Below are 24,452 nucleotides of genomic sequence, written 5' to 3'. Positions count from 1 at the left end.
TGGCACCCTTCAGATGAAAATCCAGTTCTTTTAAACTTCTACCAGACAGTCCATTGCTATAGGCCTTCTCGTTTCTTCCAGAACCTTCTAGAAAAACTGATCAAATTTCAGTGGATTCCCGCCAACTATATTCAAAGGGTCATATTCGCGTGTTGTTAATTTCGCGGTTGCGAGGGTTGATCTAACTGGACTTAGTTATTTGCGCGTTGTTATTTTCGCGTGTTGTTATTTTCGCGGTTCAAAAGTGATTCGCGAAATTCGCGAAAATAAAACCACCGCGAAAATTTCAGCTCGTACTTCACTATAGACACTCTATTTTTTTTCTTTCCAAGAGATAATGATTATGCCACAGTGAACACCATGAGCCAACTTTCATTCAAAGGGAGCTTTAGATTTTCGCGACGAAGACGTTCAGAGGAAAAAAACAAACAACCAGTTCTGAGCATACGCGAAATTGCTTATCAAAATCGATCTATTTGTAACTCGCGTCGTCTGAGTTGTCACTACGCGTTCTGGGCTAATTTTACGTCCGCTCAATCAATTCATGACGCAGAGAGCTACTAGTACTTAATCATGTTGATGCACTGTTTGTATGAGCGTCATTTATTTTTTATTCATTATTATTATTTTTTTTAATAGGATGCGTCTCCGCATAATCTCAGCTACTTTTCAGCACTCCGTAGGGAAGGCCCAGGGGGAGAACGGCCAACGCAATAATCGTCGTCGTCTCAAACGTCCACGTTGCAAATTTAAAGTTCCCTAATAACTTATTGAATCCATTAGGCATGGCTTGACATCAGATGGTGGTCCGGTAGCCGGGACACTAAAAATTGGTATCCTGGATCCACCTTCACCTCCTGGTGGCCCAGTCGTACTTTAAAACTTGTAGCACGTACTTGTAATCAATTTTGTCTCACTTGTTTTGCAACTCTATGATCATGTAAGAAATAACTATTCGTTTAAAATCTCCCATGTATTAGGTTTGTTTCATGTTTGACCGTGAAAAGAGCACGGAAACATCAGTTGAATTCAGTCAAATTTAAGATTCAAGGATTTGGACGTGTTGGATTCTTGAATTCTAACATTTGGCCTAGGGTTGTCTTTGCTTTGAATAAGTAAAATTCTCACAAAAAATGCGGAGACTTCTGTATTTTGATTGTCATTAACATGATTACAATTATCATGATTATCGTATGTTGCTATCATTATTTCTGTATACTTCCACAATTATATGTAATCAATATTGCTATTAACATTACTATCACTAGTAGTGCTACTATCAGTGTTAACATTTTTTATTGCGAATTTTGCATTATCACTATTATCAGTGGTGCAGTGAACAAAAACTTTTTCGGGGGTGGGGGGGGGGGGGGGGGGGGGGGTTGGGGGTGTAGGGACAAAAATCCCCGTCATGGTGAGTAGCTCCAGTGTAATAATTATTTAAGTTGTAAATCGTCAGATCATATCAAATACAATACCTTGGCTTACTCTGGTAAAAAGAAATCATGCTTCAAAATACGCATTTTTTTTTTTTTTTTGTGGTCGGAAATCCATGTTGGTTTGGATATGTGGGTGTGGGTGTGTGTGTGTGTGTGCGCGCGCACGCGTTTTTTAATCTGTTATTCATTTATTTGGGACTATTTTGTTTAAAAAAAAAATTGTCACGCATACGAGCGTGAGAACGACTGTTCAGGAGTGAGTCCTGCGCATGATGCGTGAGACTTTGTAGATAGGTGAGCCATTAAATGTTCTTCAAACTTTGAGGATCGAGACGAAAGGCTCCCTCTTCATCCCAAGCCAAAGCGACGAGTCGTAACCATGGAAACCTCCTCCTCCTATCTGCCTCTGTCTATCTTCTGGTTGTGCTGCTCTTATTCGTACTGATGTCTTATTCTATACTCTCCATTCTCATTCTGTGTTACTGATCAAATATAATAGGGCCTATATCAATCAAGTGTTTAATGATACATGGATATCACGGGACTTGCTAAAACCGAAACTTCACGTTACACGACCACCCACCAAACTAGGATGGATAATTTACAGAATAGCGAATTACAAGTGAAAAAAGAGCTTTACTTATTTCCCACTTTGTACGTTGCATAGTGAATACACGTTAATATGTCTTTATCTGTCTGTGTGTGTGTGTGTGTGTGTGCGCGCGCGCGTTTTGAAGGGAACATATAAGGTATACAGTATAGTATTGGTTGAGGTAAGGATTCAGCCACCGCTTTAAACCACTTTATGAAATGCTACACTGCATACCTAATGATCAAGAGGAATTCAAAGTTCATTTGATGAAAACTTGTTTTGAAATGGCGGAGATATCCAAAAACAAATTGAAACAAAGCAAGCCTAATGAAAGGTGGGTCCCACCTTAAGTCCATCTATGATGATGCTGAATGATTATATTATACAATAAAATGCATTTTCTTTTTCTTTCTGGCTGTTGAATGGAAGCAAGAACGCGAACAACCAACATAGCTTTACAGCATAATTATGCAAAGACACACACACACGCACACACGCACACACACACACACGCACACACACAACACACGCACACACACACACACACACACACACACACACACACACACAACACACGCGCATATGCCTAATTCTTGTCTCCTTGCACACATTTCTTTCAGGCCTCGCCACACAACAGCGTATCGAGCTAACGAAAGCTCGATGAATTCAAAATTTGAAGATAAAAAATTGTACGTTCGCATCCGTTGCTAATACATCAAACATATTACGAACTATTTTAGTATTAGCGACAGATGCGAACGTATCTTAAAATTTAGAATTTGTCGGGCATTCGTTGGCTCGATACGCTCTAGTGTGACGGGGACGAAAGGAGAAAAATTACTTCTCATAAACAAACATTTTGTGATGAAAGAGTGATGCAAACAATAGTCAAGACACAAGCAAGGCGCGTTTCAATTTCGTTTTAAAATCCGTTCGTATTTCCTAACAAAGCACTACCATTTTGGAAACATCCATTGTAATAATATTCACAATTATAATAATAATAATAATACAAATAGGAAAACTTCTTACAGTGATACCCAAATATTAACTTGCAAATACATTTATACAACATTTTCCTCTACATTCTCAGTCACACAAGAGGTCTCGACAAAACACCCGTGGAGACATTTCAAACGTGTTTCGCTGTCTCACAGGTGAGCATTATAGATCGTGAATAATAAAAACGCAACTGAGTGAGGAATTAACAAGAAAACACTGAAGTGTTTAAAAACAGTTGTGTGAACCAGTACTTACGAGGCTGCTAAATGAACATAAACTATTGGAATGATACTAACGCTTGTGAAATGTCACACAAGTTTTATCATCGGCACGAACTTTCATGAACGACAATACCGTATCAATACGCCTTGGTGAGCCCGATACAATCGTTGCACTGAACTTTCAATGTACCCAGAAATGTACACCTCGTCAGACGAATGACCATGCCAAAGGAGGGGGTAACACAGAAACAAGATTTACACAATGCTGACATATTGAAATATTGGTCCGGTAATATTGCCAAGATATATTGCAGTCGCTGTCTGTACACATAAATTTATTTCTTTTTCGGTTTCGTGTGTAACAAGACTCTTGTTCTATATATAACCTCTGCTCAGTGTTAAAAACTCAATACTTGGGTCGTGGGGTCTTAAAAAAATGATTGATTTATACCCGGAACCTGTCGCAGGTTATGTGAACAGGAAAAGAACATCAACACTTTAGTAGGAGTCTACTGTCTTGTCCTAAGTTTGATTATCAAAGAGATCCACAAAGGATTACTTTCAGTTGTTTAAAGGCTTGAACATACACCTGAATGAAACAGAAACAAAGTATGTCGGAAAAAAAGCGTTTCGTATCAACAAACACCTGACACTGATTACAGGGGTGGATCAGGGAATTCTGTAAAGGGGGGCACCTTTACAAAATTAAAAGGGGGGGGGGGGGGCAAGTGCCCCCATTTTTTCTTTTTAATTCTTTTGTTTTTAAAAAAAAAATTAAGAGGGGGTGCCTGGTGTGCCCCTGCCTGGATCCTTCACTGGATTGTACAAGCTGAAAAGCATCAATCACTTTATCTTTCTTGAACGCGTCCAGAGTTCTCCCAAATCTGCTGCAGCAGTAAAGACGCATGCTGCTTTGTCAGGTAAATACTATGATAGTGCCATAGAGGGTTGTCCAACAATGCTGCAATGTCAACTGCAAAGCTTGTGGGTTGTAGGCTTCAGATGGCGCTCTGCATAGCATTTAATGTGAGCTGTGACATCGTAAATGAAAATGTGACCAAGGATTCATGACCTGTCACTTCTTCTTCTTTCAATAAAGTACAGCCCAACATGTTGTGATATGGCCACAAGAAATAGTCATGGTTCACGCATGCACATCTCAGTTTAATTCATGAGACTCTACACACGATAGGATGGGAGCACGCGATTGCATGTATCAGACAAAAACAAAAACAAACAAAGAAAACCACACACACACACACACACACACACACACACACACATAAGCATTTAAACACATTGAGATATTCCGCTTTAAATTTCACGAAAATAACGGTCACAGAGCAAAATGTTTCAAGTGTTTTTTTTTGGACCTCAGCCCATGAATATTTTGGACCCGCCCTACTTTGTTTTCAGCTCATGCATAAGTGTCGAAGCCATTAAAACCTCTCTTGCAGTAGCACTTCAAACCCTGTCCATCACATCGCCCATCCCCCCCCCCCAAAAAAAAAAAAAAAAAAATTACACATAACATTTTTCAAAGCAGCATCATATGAATGGATATGAGTCATGAAGAGAACTATGCAGGTTTGAAGCAGACAAGGAAATGTCAAACTAGCTATGTGACTTCCTCATCAGGGCACTTAGCCTAGTCACAATCACTTTGGGTGAGGATGAAAAACCCTGACGATATAAATGTGTTTCCATACAACAATCTTTCATCACTTGTACATTTTACTTTTCGTTTCTCTCATTTCAAGTGCTTTTAAAGTTCATGGCAAAAGGGACGAGATGACACACTACAAAATAAAAACCATGAAAATTACCTCATTATATCAGGTAACTCACTGTATCAGGGTACAATTTAAGCAAAGAAATATAGAGTGTTGGGATCTGCAAAAATCCCCTTGTTATACAAGGGTTTTGTTATTTCTGACCTCTCTATAATGAAATTAAACTGTAATGTACCTTTTGAAATAACTGGATTTGAAACAGAATGAAGCACAGACTGTAGTTGAATTCCTAAATATGCAAGCTGCTTCTGCTCATTCTTGATAACGACGATAAATACCCACGAATGATGCAAAGAACAGTGATTCACACCACAAGCTGCGTCACAAACATGGGCCCTGAAGTGTATCTCAACCACTGATCTCTATATGAAGTGTCTGGATGTCTCACTGGCAAATCGCTTTGAAGCCACTGCATCGCCATATTACCACGCATATTGCCCATACACTTGTGTACGGAACTCACAACATCACATGATCTTGGTGACAGTCTCTTCTGGAAAATGTGTGCGAATTCTCGATAACAGAGTGTGCGTGGTATTAAACATGGCGGTGGTGTGGTGGCTTCAATTGTTTGTACAGCATGAAAAGGCTAATGGGAAATCTAGATCCAACCTTAGATAGAGATCAGTGATCTAAACAGGGTTACAACAAGGTGCAAACTAGCCCAGTATAGCAATGTATGACACATACAAAGTTATACACAAAAACAATACTTTTGCCCATGGCACATGCTTTTTGTATGCACTTATAAGTGAGTAAATTATAGCAGATGGGCAAACATTTTATCACACCATTACAGTGGATGTGGTCGTGAAAGTGGGGTCAAAGTTAGCGAGACGCAGAAAGCGAAGCCAATAAAACAAACAAAAGCAAGAGAAAACCCAGAATACTTGAAAAATAATGTTTGAGGATTCTTCCTTGTCTATTTATCAAGAGGTTCAGGGAAGAGGACTGCTCCAAAACAAAACTGTTTAACAGATAAAAAAAAAGAGTCATGCATATGCTCTTTCTTTAAATACAATCATTCGCAGAAACTGACCGCAAATGTACTTGCAATGTTAAGTCTCACTTTCATTATACTATTGGGTAAGTTTTCAAGGGATTCTATTCATCAAGGTTTCATAAATAATTACTTTCCTTTAGGGCTTGCTACACAAATCACCAGCATAATTTGCCTGCCTTGATCTGAACATGTTGAATTGCAAAGAAGATGATAAGGTCCCTCCTGTACTGACAAACCTTCCCAATGAATTTCATTGCAAATGTGAAATTTCCAAAATTTCCATAATTCCATTGCAAATATGAAGATATTTTCCATTTAGAAATCAAATTTCAGCATCATAACACTTCCTTGGGCTTGAGTCTGTTTTACAAAAAACCCAAAACAAAACAAAAACTTGCAAAGGCTTTTTCTACATAAATGTATGTTTGTTTGTTTGGCATAAAAAGAAAACATGTCATTCTATTTTGCCTTCTCAGACTAATATCCTTCCATCAAAGGCAGCCAATACAGAATCACACTCCATTCGTAATGATGTAAGGTGCTAATACAGTATCATAAAAGTACATGGATTTTAATTACAGGTCATGCCAGTATTGAAATTTCATGAAAAATCGAGGACAGTTAAGAGGTGAATTATGAACATATTGATATTTCAATTATACCAACAAAATTATTGTTAATGATATGAGTAAAGTATTTTGCAGAAGTTAAGATAACGATAATAACAACAGTAATAATAACAATAATAATAACAATAATAATAACAATGCAGGTAATAGAATAACAATCATAATAAAAATACTAGTAATAACAACGATACAGAAAACAATAATAAAAATAGAAATAATGATAATAATAAAAGTACTACCAATTAAACAATTAAGGATTGACATGATAAAACTTCAGGTTACGATATGTGCAGAAGAGAGAAATATTTTCAGAGACAATTAGAGGTCACCATCTTGAAAGAAACTGACTTCTCACCACCTGTGCAACTGGGCCCTGTTTAACTAACATTGGAACGATCTTGAGCCAGACACCGAGCATCATCACTACACTCACCACATGCAAACAGAGAGACTCTCACACTCAAATGGACATGAAGGGTAGTCACCTAGTCTTTTCATCTCTTTTTTTTTTTTTTTTTTTGGGGGGGGGGGGGGGGGAAGAGAACTGAAAGGATTAGTAAATCTAATCCAGATACTAACCATGTATGTGCCTAGGCCCATACCACACAAGAACCTGGTGGACTGTGTATTAAGTCTATGAGGATTTCAGAATTCATTACCCCTAATCCCACCGGGTTTTTTGAGGGACTTGAAACCACCGGAGGGGCTTTTGGCCCCCCCTTCAGATCTCGGTCGTGGATCGCGCGATCCTCGCGAAAATTTGCACTAAGGTAGAGGCCAATGTAATCTACAAGACTCTATAGTTAGATTTTTCAAATTTTTATCTATGTATTTTATATTAATTAATTTATGCTAATTTATGCAAAAATAATTTTTTTGCCTACAAATAAAAAAATAAAGCTCCAAGACTTCTAATTCTTGGAGAACATATTCTTTTCAATATCCTCAACAATAACATTGAAGCAAAAATTCGGCTTCATAATTATTTCTTATGTATTTTACTGTTTATTGAATTTTTTATGTATTTCGTTGTTTTTTTACTTTTTGTTTTTGTTGTTTTTTTCATCAAAATTTGTCGCAGAAACTATTTAAGGCATAATCAGGCTAAAATAAATCATTATCAGTCATTGAAAGTAAAAATATTTATTTTTATATGAATTAATTGCAAAAACACAATTTACATTGGATTTGTACACAAAATCATGTTTTTGAGCTATTTTTGGCTCGACAATTTGTTTTTCAAAGGGGCGTGGCTCCAAAAATGGTATGCCTGGGAGCGACAAAATTGGTCTCATAAGTTGCGCAATACTTGAAAGAAAAGAGTCATTAAATGTCGCAGCAAGAGCATCACGTGTTGCGGAATAATCACGCGAAACGTCGAGGGGGGGGGGCAAAATGCCCCCCCCCCCGGTGGGAATAGGGTTAAGGAACGGGATAACTTTCCAACCTTACTCATCAGCATTCACTACTGTATAAGGCCATCCAAAATAGACCTATGGTACGAGAACATGACTAGCTGTGAAGTTAGCAAGCCCACTCAGATGTAGTAATGTGCCTTTATAGTGTAATCAAAATGCAACTGTTACACAATGGGGATTAGGAAGATTAGGTAATGTAACTACATGTATATTCATTTACAATTTGGTGTCCAGACATCTGTGCTAATTGGCAAAGGAAGCACTCCAGTGTGCTTGCTAATCAATAAACACAGCATAGAAAGAGATTAACTCTTACAAATTCTAGAATTTAGCAGACAGCCTGAATTTCAGCCCTAAATATAACAAAACTTCCCTTACCCATACTTTGCCCTTATTCTAGAGGAAAATGGGTTTGGACCTACACTGGGTTGGTGTGGGAAACAATTCTATGGTAATTCATTGCCTAGCTTCAGCAAATCAATCTGTTCTCTGAAGGGGACGACTTCATGAAGTGAGCGACTCGCATTCCCTATCGTTTATCATCCAGTTAGAATATCCTGGCATGCCTTGCTGGAGTAAATACACAAAATGCTTTATCATGAAAGAATGAAAGGTGACGAGTATCACCATTACGAATCACATAGAATTCAAAATTGAAAAATACAAAATAAATAGTTTGTGCACTTTGGAGGAGTGGAGAAAGCAAAAGAAATACTGTTACATTAGAGGGAGCACTAAATATGACTCTGAAAAAAAAACAACATGTGGGTGAAACCAGTACATTCACCTTCAAAACATTTCTATTTCATTTCCATTTCAACATGAGAGAGAGAGTGTGTGTGTGTGAAGAAGAAAAGTTTAAGTATCTTACAAATGTCACATTTCGAACAGCTTCAAAGGAAGGAAAGAATGCTGCTGGAATCCCACAGCCATGTACAGTTCACTCTGTGAAGAGAGTCCATAAAATGGTCGCCGTGGTTACACGGGCTCGCAGATGGGCGGGGTCCACTTGAGAGAGTTGATGTCGATCCCCTTCTGACCGTTCCGCTCCTTTTCCCGGGCCAGGTACTCGTCGATGAGGTCCTGTCGCTTGAGGACCAAGTGTTTGCCCTTCCAGTATTTGAGCATGGACATAGACTGCAACGTGCTGACGATGTCGTATGGGTTAATGGCTGTCTCCTGACTGATATCTGGTAGGAAAAGAAAGAAAGGATGTGTGAGATGAGGTCAAAGGTCACACAGGGTCTGGTCAGAAAATTGATTTGACAATGCAGTGGAGTGACTGATTATGATGACATTTCAGTTTCAGTCGTTTCGACATTCAGTTCTGTTGGCTAATGAGCCTAAATAGTTATGCAGAGGTGATAAACAACCCAGTTCCTTCATATTCAAAAAGGTGGTTGACCGAGACAAATCGTTTAGTTGGAATCTGAACTTGCAATTCGATATCAGCTTGTTAGAAAAGAGGGTGAGGACTGTTTTGACAGACAATTTTGCCTGTGGCTTATTAAACAACAGCAGCAGAGTAAGAACTAAGTATTCTCTATTGTACTCTAATCAGTCATTTCGTCGATGAATTGATCATGTTGTCGATGAAATGACCAATTTCGTAACAAAATATTCCGTGCGACACTTAGCACTCCATGGTTTTTGTCCATGGTTTAAAACCATGGTTTCATTTGTATCACCTTCGTCAATTTTGGCCTTTGTGGTTAATGTCAATTTTAATACACCTGTGATCATTAGCTCAAGGCAGGGCTACGTCCATCAGAAAACAAAACACAGCAAGAGTTCAAGAACAACTTTATATTGACAATCACAATGTGGGATTCAATATTCTGCTTGGGCATGATTCGATCATCATGCGCCCATTACATTCTACCGACCTACATCTGCACAGGGTGGGCACTTCAGGAATAAAAGTTGTGTATGAGGATCAAAATTACTTGATACTTTTCTATACTTTTTAGGTACGTATTTAGATCACTAAATACTCCAAAGCAACTCATTGCCCTGGCAAATCACATCATCCAGACAAGTTTCTTTGCAGAGCCTTTTGGTATACTGCACAAAAAGCCCACATGTTTTTTACTGAGACCCTTTGAGAACTATGTTTTAGCTCCAAATAATATTTATTTGTTTTAAGGTTAAAATTTAGTTCATGTATGAACACAACCATAAAGTAGGATTAACCCGCAAATACCCATGCATTCATCAATGGATGCTCATCGCAAATTTACGCAGTCAGAATTTACATGATCTAAGGACAAAATTTAAGCTACATACATGCATTCAAATTACAAAGGGTTCAATAGCTTTTGCATTACAATGCCTACAAAATTGTAGGAATATGAGATGATGAAAAATGGGCGTGGTGTGTGTGTACCTTTGATGGAGATCTCCTTTGCGTCCAGCTTGTGGAGATACTTGAGAAGAACCCCTTTCCAGTAGCTCCGGTAGCTGATGAGACCCAGGTCTGATAGGGGCTTCTCTGGGGAGCCAATCTTCTCCTCCCGCTTGGACAGCAGGTAACCTGGAGACAGAGTGGATAAGACACAAAATTTGGGTTTAACCCTAAAAAGACTGGGCTATTTTGGTAGCTCGAAAGACTGGGGGGGGGGGGGGGGGGGCCCTAAAGGGCCCCCCCTTAAGATCTCAGCCGTGGATCGCGCGGTCGCCGCGGAAATTTGCACAATGGTAGTGTGCGATATAATCTACAAAATCGTATATTAAAATTTTCAAAAATAGTCTTCTTTTATTTTATTTTGATTAATTATGCTAATTTATGTGAGAAATCAGACTTTTTGATCTAAATCAGTAAATAAAGCTCCAAAAGTGCTCATTTTGGGTGTAAATATTCTATGTGGCATTCTTAGCAAATGTACTTGAAAAAAAAATTCAGTATTAAGTTAATTTCTTATTTATTTTATTGTTTTATGAATTTCTTATGTATTTCATTGTTTTTTCGACCTTTTGTTTTTGTTGTTTTTTTCATGAAAATTTGTGGCAGACCCTTTTTGAAGCATAATACTACTTAAACAAATTAATTTTAGCCATTGAGAGTAAAAATAAGCATATGTTTATATGAACCATGTGAAAAAACTCAATTTGTATTGACTTTGTACACAAAATCACACTTTTGAGCCATTTTCAGTCTCACGTGCATGTACAAAAAGTTATGTAACTTCAGAACCGTACCCCCGGGCGTCACAAATTTGGTGTCAAAATGTGCGGGAAACTCGAAAGAAAAATGTCATAGAACATCGCAGAGAGAGCATTGCGTGTTGCAGAGTAAGGATGAAGGCACTATTCTGTCAAGTTTAGAAATGTATGTGATCTAGAATGAAACCAAAATACTACACTAACTCATCTAGAGAATGCTGCAGTTGCTGATATGGATGAAATTACCAAAATGTGACGCTGTGTATGTGAACATACACACACAAAAAAAAATCTTCCCTCAGCAGAGGAGGGGGACTGTAACATCTTTCACCAGCACATAAGTTGGCTACCCTGAAAATTTCTTGACCCTCAACAATAAAAGTAGTAACACTGCCCATTCGTCCATCACAGGTGAATGCTCGCCAGCCAGTTAAGCTGCAGAGGTGACATGGATGAGAAATGAAACTGTTCTCTCGCGGTCTATACACGAGTAATTGGCCACTTGAACAGATCTAATTGTGCATTGTTATCAGACTAACTTAATGAATCAAAATCTACATTGACAAGCTTTTTTAGGACATTTTTTAAAAGACCCAATACCGTCTGTCGGTGTCCTAAAAAATGGTGTGTTGGGAGGGACGATGTGAAGTAAACTTACTGAAGTCTATCAGCATCTTGCCGTATCCCTGTCTCATATACTGGGGCAATGTCAGTATACAGGATACGTTGTAGTTCAGGAAAGAGTTTTTCTCCTGAGGGTGAGAAAAGAGACATTATACTTTATTTTGACATATTCATAATATGCATATTGTTGCTTTCTATCAACATGTTTTGCACATAATTTTTTTTTTTTAAAATGAAAATGAAATAATGAAATGAATACACACAACAGGCATAAAGTCATGCAATAAAGTGAATACTACAAGAGAAGAAATTGTGGAAAGCAGAGATTCTTAAATAAAAAGAATATCTAAAGTAAGTATATTTCTTGTACAGTATAAACATACACCTCACAGCACATGAATAACCAGCTGATGAAAGATTGCTAATCCTGACAACATACTCTATGTGATATATCCCTTGGATCACAAGGCATTATCAAAAACTCATTACAAGAATTGGAGGGACTTTTACCTAGTCCTGCAAAGTATTTCGAATATATGAAAAGAAAAATAATATATACACCCCCAAACACACACTTAAGGTATATACACCTATAGATATAAATGTGGCTACATGCCAAAACTTCATACACTCACACAGCTGTTACACACACACAAACACACACATGAACAACACAGGAAAAATGTAAAAACCTATTGAATGAAATGTCTCTTATGTACACACAATTTTCAAGGAATCATGACCACCACCAACACACTCCTGCTTTGGTAGTGAGCTCATGCGTGTCATGCTCCACCAATAGAGGGCGCTGTTGCTCACCTTGGAGAAGTAACCCAGAATGTGGCACCCCGAGGAGTCATTCTCTGTCATGATGTAGAAGAGGAAGGGCTCGACGTCGTAGTACAACGTCTTGTGGTCCAGGAACAGCTTGGCCAGTAAACACAGGTTCTGGCAGTAGATCTATCCAAGAAAGGGTATATTATGAAAAAAGATACATACATATAATATAAAAGAGAGATTGATAAAGTGGTAGATAGATAGATTGAATGATAGACAGATGATAAATAGGTAGATAGACATATGATAGACAATAAAATGGATGAATAAAGATAGTGGTTCATATATGGAAGAAAGAGAGATAGATAAAGAAAGTGGCAAATATTTGGAAGGAAAGATGCACAGATTATAGAAAGAGAAATAGACTTAAAGATACAAAGAGAGATAAAAGATACTGGTACAGTCAAACCTGTCGATAGTGGCCACCCAAGAGAGATGAAAATAAGTGGCTGCTATAGATATGTTCTTCAACACGCTTTTTCTCTAAGAGGGAATTGTTTTCAGTGGTTGTTAAAATGCATGTAAAAGTTTTTCTACTCTATATGCATTGAATGTCAGTGACAATTCACAGAAATTTAATGCAGCGAAAAAGACGATCTGCTCAAACTTGCAAAAATGTCATGCTGCAAAAACATCTCTCTTTTCCAGAATTTGGTTCATAAATCCTTAAAACCGACCAAGTCGTGACGACTAAGGTTGGAACAACAAAAAAGTGGCCTCTCCGCTAGGGTTAACTATGGGTGTTTCCACATGGCAGCAAAGTGCATCATTAGAGTGCTGAATTCTAGTTACGTATCTCAGACCGATTATTTGAGTGATGCAGTTTGACCATGTGTATGCAAAATTGCGTAATTTGAAATGCGCAATTCAAATGACAGAGCCAAGTTGTTTTCTAGTGACGCTATTCACGAATGACGGAGCAAAAAATGCCGCTTGTACACTTTGTGCCTAGAAAGGTAGCTACAGCTCCTCTCATAGTTGGGAAATGTAAAACCGCACAAATCGCTAGTCCTTCCTATCATCTGAACGGACGGCAATTCTTGTGTCATTACAATTCAGCATCACACTTCAGAATTCAAATGACGCACTCTGCTGCCGTGTGAAAACAGTCTTTCCCACACCACTGCACTCACCTTGTTTTTCTTGCCGTCCACCTCAAACACTGAGTTGATGCCCTTGCGGTAAATCTCATCCCCCGGCGGATGCCTCCAAATGCACTTGGCCAGGTGACGTCGCAGGATGGTGGAGCTGCGCATGTACTTGAGGCAGAATTCACAGATGTAGAGCTTGGGAAGGCGAGCGTATTCCTCCGGGTAGGGTGAGGAGTACCACGTATTCAGCTCAAAGCGACCAAACTCGAGCTTCTTCACCGAGCCCTCCCCTGGGTTCCCCATACCGTTCTTCTCCTGCAGATGTGTGTGTGTGTGTGAGTGGGTTGGTGGGGAGGGCGAAGGGGGAAACAAATAAAAATGATACGTCTGAAGTGACTCAAATTTGGTATGTTCACAGAGGAAAATTCATACCTAATGCAGATATTCCCACTTTTTTTGCTGGTAATTGCAATCCTGAGCAAGAAATTATGAGTACAATTCAGAAAAAAAGTGAATCGTTGAATGACCTACTTTCATCAAAGGATATCGGCCTGATTTCGATGACATCAGAAGTATCTTGTGCTCTTTGCCATCTAGCCCATAAAGACACTATGCAATATGCAGCGGTCAAGTGGGGTCAAACTTCTAGCATTCAATTTTGCACTTTCGGTAGTGTGGAGGTACCGTGCAGCAGGCATGGGCAGAGCAAATACACGGTGATCGCATCTAATTCTTCCCTTCTTATCATGACTATACAATTTAAAAACACTGTCATTTCATGAGAGAAATGCATTTTCAGAGCTTACAAAGATATTCCTTTTCCCTACATTTAACAATTATTAAGAAAATCTACAAAAGAATGGTAGTTTGGAAATAGCAATAATGCTCCATGTTTTTCTTGTACTATCAAATAAAGCTTGCACTGTGCACTGGCACAGCATTTGTTATTAAACACGTTATTATGGAAATTAAATAGTGCCATCTCCATTTTAGTTTTTACAGTTATAATGCAAAAGCGAGAATATAAGATTGTTGCCAGGGGTTACCATCTCTTCCGATGCCCTCATCTGGGCCTCGCGGAACATGTCCATGTCGAACTGGGAGGTGATGCCGTTAAGGAGAGGCTCGCGGGACTTGTGGAACTCCTCGCGGTGCTGACGGTTCTTCACCTTCTGCTCCTCACACAGCTCCTTCCGCTGCCGCCGGGCGTCCTGCACCTGGTAGCGCTTTTGCTGTTGGGCACGAGATGAGTTCTGGTGAGTGAGATGGCGAGTGAGCCGGAGGAAGGGGGAAGGTGGGGGGCATGGCAGTGGTGGGGGGCGTGGCGGCCGGTGGAAAGGGAACAGGTGGTAGGAATGAGGATGGGAGTTACCAAAAGTAGATTGGCAAGCATGGAGCAGATGAAGAAGGGCGTTACATGAAGTTTTGGTGAGTTGAAAGATGTGGCAAATCATTGATAGAATATGCAGACAGAGGTAGGAGAATGAATATAGGAGGTGATAGATTCAATACATAACAGGTTTGATGCATCATTTGGGATAGAAGACCCACAAGAAATAAGGAATGTGGTTGTGATTAAAGACAACAGAATAAGTATGAAGTGAAGAAGGATGGTCCAAGTGAACAGAAAATGGTGAGATAAGAGAGGTATTAAGCAGGCAAAAATTAATGGATTTCAAGATCAAATTTTACCAGATTTTTAGGTATTAATATTTTAGGAGGATTAGTATTTGTGCAGAGTGGTTCCAACAATATTAAGCACATAAATTAGTTTAGGGAGAAAGTGATTTGGTGAGAGCAGAAAGATGGAAGTAACAATGTTAGGGTGGTGAGTGGGATTGATATGAAGTTGAGTGGAGATAGTTGGTTATCATTCATTTGAAAGGGACATGTGAATGGATGTGATCACGTAAGAATGCATAATGTTTTGTTTGTTGTGTTTAGGAGAGTAGGAGATGTTGAAGGGCATGAGCGGTGGAAGAGTAAATGATGTTTTCAAAGCATCAATAATACAAATAGTGGGTAGGTTACGAGAGCGAAGATTGCAGGTTGCCATGGAGAAAGGGGCGGAGTCAAGTCAGATGTACACAGGCCACATCATCATCAAGTATAATCAAGAAATCAATATTATGATAGCAATGATTAGTTGGCAAAAGGTCAACAGTCATGGAGAAAGCCATTGAAATGTAATGATGCACGACAACCACAACCACAAACAAAAATTTAAGATTTAGTCAAATTTGGTGCACATAAAGCATTTTGTTACAAGTGAATACACATGTAGCATTGAAAACAAAGCGATGAAGAAAGCAGTAAATATTTTGTCATTTGTTAGTCACATGCCAGAATAATTTAATGTTGAAGATGGAGGAGAAAATGTGAGAGTAAAGGGAAAATTAATATACAGTTAATAATAAAAATCACAAAATCCCTTTAGATTTCAGTCAAAACCAGGTCCCTTATCCTACACATTGAGAAAATATGTTTCTACTTCAGTTTGGAAGTAATATGACAAATGCTTTGCCATGCTTCATAATAAACAGTCTCAGCCGGGTTGATCTCCTTTTACTTTGGTGCTCATAGATTGCTGAAGGAGTTCAGGGAGTGTTCACCTTAAATCAAAAAGTTAGGATCAACTAAAAATCATGCTATGCTGTGTGTGTCTTTGATGGTATTCAGGGAATAATTTTCCAACTCAAGTTTGATTAGCAATATCAGCTGATGAACAATATTTCAGATGTTATCCTGTACACTTCTCTATGGATGAAAACTGCTACACAAAAGATAGTTTGTGTGGCAGTGGTGTAAAAATGCATAGCAAATTGTGATGCGATACCAGGAAAATTATTCCCTGGTATTCTATCTTCCTAACAAAAATGAAAATTTATGCAACTTTTTCATGCAGCCATTCATGTACAAAATAAGGTAAGTAACAAAGAAAATTGTCTGTAAATTTTGATAACAAATTTGAAGTGGATTCTGAAAACATCAAATAAAACTGAATAGGGAAACCAGGGGCAACCTATAATTTTGATTTGATTGTAACTCTTAACATTGGCTTAAATTCTTTGTAAAACACCCCCAGGTTTTTGAATGAATCAATTTTTCATTGGTGTTTCTCTCTCTGCAAAACTAACATTTGCAGCAATGAAATGCACAAAGGCAGAGAATGCAACATAAAAAGATAGAAAAAAAATTTCTGTAGTATAATAATTTCCAATAACACTACTGTGTATACATTAATTTTCTGTTACATTGTAGTTATCAATGAACATTGCGTGGTGTTGGAATCATTTCCAGACAAGTTCTAATTTAAGGTGCAAGCAGCAAAGTCTTGTCATAGTGGAGCACCTAACTGGAGCTATCTTTAATGGAGGATGAAAAAAAAACAAACTAGAAATGTCGCTATGGCGACTGGTATGCCTCCGCCATAATGCATGATTCTCCTAATAGGTCTATACTCAGTAGTACATGTGGACAATGTGTGATTACATTTTCACAAAATTGGCAAATTATTAAAATGACATGTTTGTCACAAATGTATTGAATGTTTACCTTCCTTGACCTATGTTTAATTGGATGAATAGGAGAGCATGTATTTGGGGATTTAAGAACTTTAACTTGACTTTGACCATTTCATAAGTTTATGCACTGAGTAATTTTCAAGGTATGGAGAAAAATCGCAATTTCTGTATTGAACAGTAAATTGTTATCATTTTCATCTGGCCTTTGATTTATAAGAGAAGCACTGTCAGGCAGAACATACATAAATTCAGCATGTACTAAGTTTCAAGATAACTTGAGCCACTTCCGAGATATGGAGAAAAAAGTAAGTTCAGCACTTTCACTTGATCTTTGACCTTTTGACCTTTGACCTTCTTGGCAAAAAAAAATCCCAGAGAATCTCTATTGGGTTAGACATGCATACATCAAGTTTTAAAAAAAAATATATCCTGCTGGCATTGCATAAATATAAGGAAAATAGTAAGATTTTGAAGTATTGCCCTTGACCTTTGACCCCTGACCTTTGACCCCATGAACCCTAAATTCCCTAGATAACCACTGCCAGTCAGTAGATGCATATACACTATGTTCCATGAAGATACCTTGAACAATTTCCAAGATACAGAGAAAAAAGTGAAATTTTAACATTTTACTTGACCTTTTGACCTTTGACCTTTTGACCTCATGACCCCAAACTTTCACCAGAGAATCTTAATTGGGTAGTACATGTATACACTAAGTTTCAAGAAAATATCTTCAGGCATTGCATAGATATGGGGGAAATAGTAAAATTTTAAGCATTTGACCTTGACCTTTTGAGCTTTGACCTCGAGCATGTGCACCCAAAAGTTGACAGGCACAACTTCACCCCCTAATACACATACATGCCAAGTTTCATTAGGATACCTCAAAAGGTTTTGGTAGTTACCCTGTCCACAAAATTCATTACGGACGGACGGAAGGACGGACGGACGGACGGACGGACGGACGGACGGACGGAAGGACGGACGGACGGACGGACGGACGGACAACCCGAAAACATAATGCCTCCGGCACCACTTCGTGGCGGAGGCATAAAAACAAGCACAGACACTTACACAATCGCACACTTTATACAGATATTGACAATTTTGAAAGAAATGTGCTATGTAAGTTCTCCTCACACTTGGCCATAAACTAGGGAATTCTATGCATACAAATTTTACTCACGACTGCTCAGACTGCTCTCAAAAACTTTCATATGAACACAACCAGCAATACAGCAAGTTTCACAAACGGTATGATCCCGTAAAATGTGGGGACTTTTTAAAAGATTTCTTCATGCAGATCTTAAAGTCACTGTTCACGAATGACCGCTTCAAACTCACCGACTGCCTGAGGGCCTTCTTCTCTTCAGCATCTGACTCCTTCTTCTGGTTACGCCTTTTCTCCGCCCTCGCTTGACACTCTTCGGCTGTCATGTTGTGGTACAAGGGGCAGCCCCATAACGTCCGATGTTTGCTAAATTTCCCAGTAAAGTGCCCTTTAGATTAAAAAAAAGAAGAAAGAAATATCTCAAATTCCAACTCGTTTCCTTTTCTTTCTTTGTCTTTTTTTTTTTCAAGACACATGCACATTTTTTCTTAGTCAAGTTGCATTTGGACATAAAAAAAGAATTAGTACAACTTAACCCTAACTTACCTGGGTGGGATAGGACACTTCGCGCGACATCTCCGCAAAACGAGAACGCATCCACATGGCGATTCATGACAATTTACCTTGAAGCCTTGTGCAACTTTAAAGACCAAATTTGCGACGTCCGAGAATGTAGTTTCGAGGTTACGCAACATTATGTAAGTGCACGTCAGACTGAAAATTGCTCAAAAACGTGATTTTGTGTACAAAACCAATGCAAATCAGGTTTCTATCTGAAATTCGTAATTGTATCATTATTTTTACTTTTAGTGATTAAAAACTATTAATTTTTTGTTTCTTATGATTGAAATAGTGTTGCCAATGATTCCCATTGAAAAAACAATAAAAAACAAAAAGTAAAAAAAAAGAAAGAAATACATTAGAAATTATAAAAACAGTAAAATACATCAGAAATTAAAATTGATACCAATTTTTTTTTTTGACCTAAATTAAACCAGAATTCACCAAAGAGTCCTCAAGCAAAAAATTTTGAAGTTTGGGGGCTTTATTTCATGATTTCCAGCCAAATTCTAATTTTATGCATAAATTAACATAATTAATTCATATAAAATAAAATAAAGCGATTTATTGAAATTTAACAACACAGCCCTATAGATTGCGTCATGAGTGATGTGTGTGCCAATTTTTGTAACGAACGTGCGAATCGCGGCTGAGATCATAAGGGGGGGGGCATGACTTTAAGGACTTTAAGCTCACAAAATAGCCCAGGTGAGTTAGGGTTAATGTTTCTTCTATTTTCACCTACAGCTGTAAGTCTCTTTATAGACCTTCAATTACAATTCAAAACATTTGTGTATTTGGCCTTTGGATTAAATAAAAGTGCACAACTCTTTTGATAAGTTATAAATGAATAGAAGAGCAATTACAGTTAAAATCTCTCAATTTTTTTCCAACATAAGTGGTATTTGAATGAAAAATAAGTATTTGCAGAATTATCTTTCTTTTTTATTTGGTATGAATATCAAAATAAGTTTTTGAATAGAACATAAGTTTCATTTCAAGGCATATTTCAAAGTAATGTGGCCTTTGGATAAAAATACAAACAGGACATCATCGAAAACTCTATACTCTTGTCCTTTTCTTTGTACAACCCCTATTTAAAATCAAAATAAAGAAGAAATTTCTCAAAGTACTAATAGGAACTAAATGGGATTTCAATCAAATATTGCAAAAAAATTTGATGCAAAACTTTTTTTTTCTCAATGTACACACATCTGACGCACAGTAATGCTTAATTCAAATACTAGTCACCAGACATCACACGCCTGTCAAAGTTTTCCCTGTATAAAAACATCTGTTACAGAGGAAGGCTTTGTTCGCCTGATAGCTGCAAGACAGCTGGTGCGCACTATTGTCTTTAGCATTTGCAAACATATGTTGCAGACTATGTTTTGTTGAACTTACAGATGCAGGACATCTGGCATCAACTGTGGAGTAGTGTGATATTATAACCATTCATTGTCATGGAAACTGGTTCTAAGCAACTTCACCTGACCCCAGTGTTTATGCTCGCACCTGGTTCCAAGCCAAGCTATATCAATGACATCACCACTTTGGTATCCTATACAATAGACACACATATGTTACAGGGTATAGTTCATGTCAACTGATGGACGTTAAGACGTTCTCCCCATTACCTAAGGAGTCACACCCAGGCACGGGACACCTCAGCTCCACGTTGTCCGTCTTGAGCAGCTGTTGCTCAGCGATGATGCGACTCTTCCTCTTCTTGCCTGGGTCCCCATTGCTCTCCTTGTCGCTGGGGATCTCACCGTTGGTCAGCTTGCTCTCTTCCTGCCCTGCTCGCTTCCGCTTCTTTGGTCCTGGGCACATAATGTGAGATGTGTGAGGGGAGAAAGTATGGATGAAGGACACTTACACACATAATATCAACTAAAACATGTAAATGAATAATATATGCCAATACAGAATAAAAAAATGTAATACAGTCAAATCTGTCTATAGCGGTCACCTAAGGGAGACAAAAAAAGTGGCCATTATAGACGGGTGGCCACTATAGACAGGTTATTTATTTAAACATGTTTTTCTCTCGGAGGGAATTGTTTTTAAGTGTCATATACTGTACGGCAGGTGGCCGCTATAGACAGGTAGTCGCTAAGACAGGTTTGACGGTAATAATCTTGATCTTGTCCAGACAGTTTTTTTTTTTTTTCCTGGGATAATGATGAGAGACGTTTGGTGCTTATCAATAGTTGTCTGTTTGGATAAGTGAAAACAACAACAACAACAACAAAAGCTAACATAAGAAAACTCTATAAGGCTCCACAATGAAACAAAAGAGAAATATGCAGCAGTAATAATGGTGAAATATTTCATGCCCTACATCAAGTTTGAAAATATATGACCTCAGTTCATCACATTTGTGTTTTTACTGTAAAAGTGAAGACTGTGGCTAGAATAAGGGGGGGGGGGGGGGGTGGGGTTAACAACAAAGACACCATAATGTGAAAATAAAATAAACACTCATTTCCAGTGCCAGTTCACTCAATCATTTCAATCAAAACTATGACACAGTAATTGATTGGTTTATGGCAGAATGATTATTCATGCGCTCACCTCCATTCATGGATGCTCCTGACTCAGTATCCGACTGATTGAGGTCGGCCTTGAGGGATCTCTTCTTACCCCGCTGCTTCTTGCCGTTGGCCTCCTCAGTGCCCACTTCGCTGTCCGAGCTGTCTGAAGTCTTGCGGCCAGACTTGCCGGGGCTCTTCACAGGAGACTGACCACGCATCCTCATCGACATCACTGGTGCACATAATATAGAAGTCATGTCATAAAAGTCATTTATTTGTTCAGCTGGTGATACACTCACTCTAATATGTACCACAGCATGTGTGCAAAAAAGCTATTCATTCATGTAGCTGTTTTTCTATACTCAGGTTTTCAGACTAATGCTCCCATCACATGGGGATAGCTACCTTTAAAAGTAAAAAGACAAAGTAAAAATCAAAGGACCCAGATGTTGGTGTGGTTGATACACAGTGTTGTAAATGTGTAGGCATTAAGTTGTGTCAAACAGAGACACAAGTCAAAAGGAACATAGCAAAATGAGGTAGGAGGCTGGACAGAAGCCTAAACCATAAGATACAAATTGTACATTTCATCGTATATTTATAATTATCCCTTTACATTAAGCTTAGCAACAGGTTTAAAGTAATAAGGATATCTGTAATTCCAATGCATCCTCATCATCCTCCCTCATCATATATGTGTATTTGTAAATTAAATATTGGCAGTACTTAATAATATATTTTTGCAGGATTGGACTACACAATGCGTGCAAAGTGTACAAAAGAAGAAAGAAAGAATGTAACAAAAACAAAAACAAAAAAGAACTGTGGACTCATGAAAGCAAATGGCAAGTATAATTGGGAGTGCAATTTCTTACCCTTTATCAAAGTGCACTGCCCATCATACCAATTAATTATTCATAACTATTTAATTGCATATATCTTGAATGATATTTTCATATCTTTCAATGTTATTAATTTCATATTATCTTATATCAATTAAAATGTGTAAAAATGTGTTTTACTAAACTACTCACTTGGTATCAACTTTTCAGTAAAATGACCACAAACTATTTAAATGATAACTTGCATTTTTCAGAAGACATTCAAGAACAGGTTACAGTCTTGAAGAAGGAAGCTGTGTTTCTTTTACTACTGAAGTGACCTGATGTCATTTGAATTACAGGCTGCACTCTTCAAAATGAAGCCTAGGAGGTTACCTTGATTGGTCGCCCTGGTAACGATCCTAGTTGATTGCCTTGTGATACGACGATTGCCATGATCCTCGTCTGAAGTGGTCACCTCTTCCACATCCACAGAGGAGTCTGACTCCTCCCACACATCGGAGGAGTCGCTGTCCTGTTTCTAGTTATTGAGAAAGAAAGTACAAGAAAATTGTAACTCCGGACTATCTAATACCCCCATTCCACAGAGATTTTCTCTCAACGGTCACTCATCGGTAGCTACAATGTAAATTCATTGCTAAACATAAAACCCATTGATGCTTTTGCGTGCAGTCAAATTTTGGCACGGGAGGTCGAACCCTGGTGCAGTGTGTTTTTGTTACTTTGTTGCAGTGTCCCCCTCCCCCCCCCCCCCCCCCCGAATTACAGTTATGTAGATTCTATAAATCACTAATAATGGGGCTACTCAATTCAATTCAATTCAATTCAATTTATTTGTTCAATTCCACCAAGAATAACAAATTACACAAATTGTAATATTGGGCGAAGACAAAAAAAATCAAATGATTACACAAACATGACAGATAGCTGATAAGAGACTTAACATATTTATACATAAAGAATAGTGAATAAATCTATCAATCACCCCCCCCCAAAAAAAAAAAAATCTAAAAATCCTACATGAAATCTTATGTATGGGACCTCACAGTCTACAGTGTACAACGACTACAGTAGCTCAGAAATTTGTATGTTGAAGGCAAAGGCTGCAACAGTCAAAACAGGCAAAATAGTGTCAATGATAAAGTCATGCTTCACCTCATCCTATGCTACCATGTTCTTAAGCGTGAAAGCATTGGTTTATTTTCTGTTTGTTTAACGTTAGAATTTCGGCTACTTTGCACAACGGCCACTGCACCCTACCTGACCTGAAAAGTTCCGGTGGTACTCATATCATTTACGATCTAGATTCTTATTGTTCTACATGCTACTCAAACCCTTCTGCTCATGACAATGAAGTCCAGGGCTGGGCCAGGCTACAGTTACAATGTAGAAAATTAACCAGTTAGCTGCTTCATTACAATTCACTTAGAAATATTCTTTCACAGGTTTCAGCCTGAACAAAAGATTTCTTGCTTGGATTAAGAGGTGGAAACCACCTTCGCCCGCGCCCTTGCCTTGAAAAACATGCCGACTTAGAATGCACGGAAGCTTGCCTTGGGAGTGGAGAGGTGAGTAAATTTTACATCTAATACGGTAACGCTTTATAATTGAGCAAAATTCTATACTGTCGTACAAAATTACAATTAATGTGTAGCGAACTGGCTACGACTCGAGTAGCATTACCGACTCTAGCTACGCTTAGTGAATGTGACTAAGTTGTAGTTGTACGTACACGATAGGTACGCTGCTGCGCTACACTACGATCCGTTCGCTTGCCTTTATAGTACACACACGACAGACAGCGGTCTCCATTAAACCGATCGTTTCTACCTCTGGTTCGATCTCTGACGAGATTATTGCATGAAATTCAAACATTTCCGTATACTTTGATTAATAATATCCTCACGTAAATATATCATACCTTCCGTCTGACCATGTTTACGAAGCCAAATGCTATCAGAAACCACTGCTCTCTCGCTTGGCGGTCACTTCCCGCTAGTGTCTTCTGCCGCTTTTGCCTGTGTAAATGCAAATGTTTAATGAATGGCACCATGTACCATTGC

The 24,452-nt window shown here is 38.4% G+C and overlaps 1 pseudogene; it reads right to left on the bottom strand.

Annotated features, from left to right (window-relative positions):
- Positions 1-9,019: 9,019 nt before the first annotated feature.
- On the bottom strand, positions 9,020-24,396 carry LOC139716197 (histone acetyltransferase KAT7-like; annotated as a pseudogene).
- Positions 24,397-24,452: the final 56 nt, after the last annotated feature.

This window comes from Diadema antillarum, unplaced genomic scaffold, assembly GCF_040938485.1.
Source record: "Diadema antillarum isolate AM-2024a unplaced genomic scaffold, OU_Dant_1.0 scf00000063, whole genome shotgun sequence".
Lineage (NCBI taxonomy): Eukaryota > Metazoa > Echinodermata > Echinoidea > Diadematoida > Diadematidae > Diadema > Diadema antillarum.
Note: the sequence above shows the minus strand (reverse complement) of the source record. Positions and strands in the feature narration are given on the sequence as shown.